The sequence below is a fragment of the Herpailurus yagouaroundi genome, unplaced genomic scaffold (genome assembly GCF_014898765.1).
Source record: "Herpailurus yagouaroundi ecotype Mexico unplaced genomic scaffold, PumYag 187, whole genome shotgun sequence".
Lineage (NCBI taxonomy): Eukaryota > Metazoa > Chordata > Mammalia > Carnivora > Felidae > Herpailurus > Herpailurus yagouaroundi.
The window spans coordinates 27623304-27629427 of record NW_024412418.1 but is presented as its reverse complement, the minus strand read 5'-3'; the positions used below and the strand labels follow the sequence as shown (position 1 = coordinate 27629427).

Sequence of the window (6124 nt, the reverse complement as noted above, 5' to 3'; positions counted from 1 at the left end):
TGGTGTTGATCCTGTGGCTGTGGGTAAACTTCTGGGTTGCCTGCCCTTCAAATACCCTCTGCCTTCCTCTGACACCCAGTGACCTCCAGTCTTTGGGAGAGCTAGTCAAACTTCTGGGCCCTAGTTTGAACCCAAGGAGTAGGTTAGAAAAAGATAATGATGTGGCGCCTGGGTGGCTCAGTCAGTTGGGCATCTGACTTCGGCTGAGGTCATGATCTCACAGTTCATGAGTTCGAGCCCCGCGTCAGGCTGTGTGCTGACAGCTCAGAGCCTGGAGCCTGCTTTAGATTCTGTGTCTCGCACTCTCTGACCCTCCCCCATTCATGCTCTATCTTTTCCTGTCTCAAAAATAAATAAATATTTAAAAAAAAGAAAAAGATAATGCTCTGCTTCTTGCTTGGAACACATAAAACCATCAGATTCATGGCCATTTTCTCTGCCTTCCCCCATTCCCGGGCTCATAGAGGAGAGAGGACCTGTCTAAGCTGAATGGGGGCCACATCAGGTGAGAGGAGAACATTGGAATTCCTCTGGGGATTGTTTCCTGGCACAGAAGAACCTCCTGGGTAAGAAACTACAAGAAAATTACATAGGCAGGTTATCAATAAAGATTTGGAGACTAATTTCTAAACCACTATAACAAAAATAAATTTCAAGCATATATGCTGGAGGAAAGAGTGAATTATCTTCCTATCCTTTCAAAGAAAAGTGATATTATGAAGTTGTTCTTTATTAATCGAAGAGGACCTACCCAAAAATTGTAAGAAAAAATTATTATGGAGGTGTCATTCAACATAGTAATTATAATAAAGGGTTTACATTACTTTTGGCTTTTGTGATATTTATATTATATTATATGTATGTGTGTATGTATGTATAGCACAGTTGGGGAGAGGGACAGAGGGAGAGACAGAAAGAATCCCAAGCAATCTCAATGCTCAGCACAGAGCCCAGTGTGGGGTTCAATCCCACAATCCTGGGATAATGACCTGAGCCGAAATCAAGAGTTGGTCGCTCAACTGACCAAGCCACCCAGGGGCCCTTATTTGTCATCTTTTAAATAATGTGGTATATTGTGATTTATTCTTTCAAATTCACTACAAGTATTAAACACTCATCCTTGTACCTCCTTTTTATTTAAGGTTGTTTTCTTTTCCTAAGAAGATTTCTCAGATTATAAAAGCCTTCCAACGCCACAAAACCTTTTTCCATCCCAGCCAAACTTGCATATCCACCTGCTCCTGATGCACTGACATGGATGTTCCAGTGGCACATCACAATTACTATTAATGCACCTGTTTTCCTGAACCCCAGGCCTTTTCTTCTTCTCTCATTCTCTCTCTTGCTCCAAATGTGACCAGTTCCACCCAGTTGAGCCTCAAAATTCAGGTCAAAAATTATCTCTGACCACACCTTTTTGGGCTCAATTACTTCCTCTGCCTTGAGTTTCCATAGACCGTGATGCCTTGATTTACCAGATGATTCACCTCACTGAACTGAAACCTACTGTTTGTCCATTTTCCTCATTAGCTTCTTACATCCTTGAGCATAGGGATTCCTAAATCTTGTTTTCCTTATAGCCTCATTTAGCACAGGGGCTGACTTAGAATTGTCACTAACATAATACTACTAAAAGGATGCATGACTTTTTTCCTGACTCACCCACAGAATGTAACCCTTTCTTTCACTGACTCATTTAGTTAATAAGCAAATACTACATTCAAGACTACACTCCAGGGTTCGTGCTGGGGATGGTTGTGAAATGAGCTTTAAGATGCAGAATTTGTTTTAAGTTGCCTTCAAAATTTATTAACCACTTTCTGTGCACTGGGCACAAGAACCGTATGAAGTCAGTAATGATATTATACCTTCTAGCAGATTAGGAAAGCAAGACTTTTAGGAATTAGTGTTGCATAGCCAGTCAGTGGCAAAGAGGGTTTGAACTTAGGCAGGCTGGCATCATTCAGGGCGGGTCCTCTGAACAACCTCACTCTCCAGTAACTCTTGAGGGACTGATACATAAATGCATTAGATATAATCCTGGTCTTCCACAGCTCTCTGGAAACAAGCAAAGTCAACATTTAATAAAAGCTGTTATTACAAGTAAAAGAAGGATATTTAAACAATTAAACTAAAGGAAGACATGTCATATACATCACCTTTATCATTATGTTAGCCATGCCTTGTTTTTAAAATCTTATCACAATCATTAGGGCACCTGGGTGGTTCAGTTGGTTAAGTGCTGACTTTGGCTCAGCTCGTGATCTTGAGGTTTGTGAGTTCAAGCACCACTCGGGCTCTATGCTGACAGCTCAGAGCCTGGAACCTGCTTCAGACTCTATGTCTCCCTCTCTCTCTCTCTGCCCCTCCCCTGCTCATGCTCTGTCTCTCTCAAAATTAAATAAACATTAAAAAAATTTAAAAAATAATAAAATTATATCACAATCAAAGCACTTAAATTATAAGCACAGATTTAACATGTTAATTTAAAAAAATAAAATACTATCTTACTACAAATTATGTTTTATTCTGTTTTATTTTTTTTTCTAGACCTTGTCATTCTCACAGATCATTTCTCATTTTCAATTACCTATCTAGACTTTGTAGCAAGGAATGTACTATATTTTGGTATTCTTTTACCTTTGGACTTTTAATTGTCCCTAATTTTCACTATGAGAACTAATCCTGCAATGGATTATCAGAGCACATATTTTTCACATTTTGTATGTAAATGTATGTGTCCATTCTATCTCATTAATGTTATCATAAACATTTCCTAATATTAAAAATACATTTTTTAAAAAACTCAAAGCCTTTTTATTAATAAAGGAATTCAGTAATAGGAATAGGGTCATTCTTTTATTTTAAAGATTTGTGGATCTCAGAGGCACCTGGGTGGCTCAGTTCGTTAGGGTTTTGACTCTTGATTTCGGCTCAGGTCATGATCTCATGGTTCTTGAGATCAAACCCTACATCAGGTTATGTGCTGACAGTGCAGAGCCTGCTTGGAGTTCTGCCACTCCCTCCCTCAGGCTCTCTCTCTATCTCTCAAAATGAATTTTGAAAACTTAAAAAAAAAAAGATTTGTGGATCTCACAAAATGGAAAATTATAACATTTGCTATATCTTTCCCATGACACATCACAGAAGATACTTTCCCCCCCTGGTCTTTGATGGGTGCTTGAATATATAGATGATTGTATTGTTTCTTCCTAGTTCTTCTTGTTTTTTAATATTTGGGTAGAGGTGACAGATTGTAATACCTCTTTCTTAGCTTTTGTGTCTTTCATTCTTGTTAAGACTATTTTTACTATACCATTATATACCTACTAATGAGCACTTTCTCTTTTAATATAATCTTTCAACTGGAGAGAATGGTTGACTTATCATAAAGTTCTTCAGCTGTATCAAGCCATTAGATCAGAATTTTGAAGATTTTACTTCACAAACTTATTTCCCGAGCCTTGTAACAACTGACCCAACCAGCGTGACTTAGTACTTCAAGGTTATTCTATTCAACAAATATCCTACCAAAAGAATCTTACTTTTTGATTTTTATATGTTTTATTTCTTTTCAGTTTTTTTCATGTTTTTTTTTCCTTGACTATCTTGTGGGGGATAAGCATAGGAATTCCCTGAGCTTGCACCCATGGGTTAACAAGGCATAAGGAAATAAGAAGCCACAGGATGAAAGCATCCAAGATTAGGGAATCAAGATTAGGTCATCAGGGCGGAAGTGCCCCCCAACTTAGTACAATAACAGAAAGCTGCTTTCACAGGAGGGAAGGACCAGAATAGGTAAACAAGTAAAGAGGGCTATAGACCGCAGCAGGGCAAAGTTGCCCAGAGCATAACTATTTAGCCAAAGAAAGGTGCCTTGTTGACCCTACGGTAGCAGGCTCTATCTGTCTTATACTCTAGGCAAGTTAAAATAAACAGAGGCAGTGAATCGTGCCTGCTGTAAACAACCATCTGCCCGGCCACCAGGATTTTGTTTTGTGTTGACAACTCCTAACACCGCATATCTTTGAAACCCCCTTTCCCTCACACACATAACTTAATGTTCACAATTTCATTGTCTCTTTGTGCACGTCCATCACACTTGTAAGCCTTATGATCCAAATAAAAACAGAGCAAGGACCCTTTACTCAGGGCTCTTGACTCCTCCCGGACATCAGCTTCTCTTGCATTTTTATCCTGCATCCTCTCTCTTGCTGGACAAGAGAGAACTCCAGACCCAGAGTCTACGACACTATCTGTTGAAATTAAGAACACCAAATCATAATTTCCTTTCCTTGCAGCAACTTGATGGATCACTCAGTTGGTTAAGGTTTTGACTCTTGATTTCCATTCCAGGTGGAGAAGAAGACCTGCTGCATGGCTGGAAATTCATCTTTGCAGCACTTTTTGGGGTGTAGGCAAATGGCATTATATATTTGACAAAATGTTTGAGTTTGACTCAGACCCTTGTTTTCCACAACATGATTATTTTCTTTAAAAAGTATTTCCTTCTTTTGTCCTGGAAGAAAAGCCAGCAGTTTTGCATAAATATACCATACATTGAAGTAAAATTTAGGGCAAAAAAAAAATTGTACCTACTTTTAAATTTCCTGCCTTTTGCTATCCTAGTTGGGGCACTATTTATGTCAATACTGGTTCATTGATTTGTTTTTTTAACCACTCCCATTGTAGTGGATCTCTTTCTGTTTAATCGAATCCTGTACACTCTTGCTACTCCTGTATATTTTTATCTGTAGCTATATCTATCACGTTATTCCCTAGCTCAAACACCTTGCCTAGCTCCCCATTTCCTTTAGGATAAAACTAAAATGACCCAGCTCTTGTATAATAGCAGAGCAAGTCATAGAAACCTGGGTTTGAATCCTAGCTCTATGATTTGGTACTATATTGTGATCTTGGACAAGTTATTTCAATATTGTGAAAGTCAGTACCATCATCTACAAAACTGCCTAGCTCTGAGGAAGTATTGGTAACGTTAACTGAGACGATGTGTTTGTAATGGTTTGGGTACAGTACAGTAAAAGTGTCTGTGTCTTCCATTCCTGTAGTTTTATTTTCAAGCCTTCCACTATCTTTCTGATTTTTAAAAATATTTAGTAAACATTTTATCCAACACTTATCACACACTAGCTATTGTTCCAACACCAGTGAGGGATATAAGGGGGAAAAGCAACAATGTTCCTACCCTCAAAAAATGTAGGCTCAAAAACTACAAGGATAGGGCGGCTGAATCTCAGGGAACAAAGGTAAGAGTTACACAGGATGAGGCTCATTGGGATGGTAAGGCCAGATGGAAAAGGGATTGTAACATTTTCTCCAGAGAAAGGGAAAGCTGTTAATGAGATTTCAGCAAGACAGCAACAGGATCAAATGAGCTTCTTAAGAGCAATACCTCACTGTGAAAGTGAATTAGAGGGACCAGAGACTGAACAGAAAAGGATCCTGAGGCAAATTTAAAGATAACAGATTTGAATAAGATTACTGGCACCCAAACTGGACAGAAGCGGTTGAATTAAATAAATATTTTGCAGGAACACTCAATAAGAATTGGTCATTGCAGAGGCCTCAGGGTACATAATATAGAGGACAATGCCAAGGATGACTCCAAGGTTATTCGATGATGGCTCTTTTTTTATTTCCTTTTTTTTCTGTGTGGATGCTCTTTCTTCAAATGGACTGGAATTTCCTTAGCCCGGTAGGCTACAGCACAGACTTGTATACATTCTCCAGATGAGTAAATGCTTAGAAAAACAAAACTAAACTAAACTAATTGAGAGACTGGTGTGGTTGTTCAGGGACCAGGTGCCCTCTGTGCTATTAGCTAATTATTTCAATCTCATTAAAAAATATCAAGCCTTAATTACTTCCATCCATGGTGATAAGAGTAACTTTAACAAACCTCTGAAGAATCACACATCTTCATTATACTCAAATTAACTTCTCTTCTGGAATTGTTAACAAGCTGAAAATGAGTAAGTAAGACTTAGTTTTTTTCCTTCTTAATAGTGGCACCAGTGCAAAAACAATGGACTGCTATTGAAAGAGGGAAGAAAAGAGGAGGCTAGTTTATTTACTGAAAGGACAGTCACCTGCAAGTTTCTTG

General features: G+C 38.5%; 1 long non-coding RNA gene across 1 annotated transcript; it reads left to right on the top strand.

Moving 5' to 3' along the window:
- Nucleotides 1-412: 412 nt before the first annotated feature.
- Nucleotides 413-5060, top strand: LOC121043889 (uncharacterized). The gene is made up of 2 exons (XR_005797031.1): nt 413-566; nt 4357-5060. It is a non-coding gene; the product is annotated as an uncharacterized LOC121043889 (long non-coding RNA).
- Nucleotides 5061-6124: the final 1064 nt, after the last annotated feature.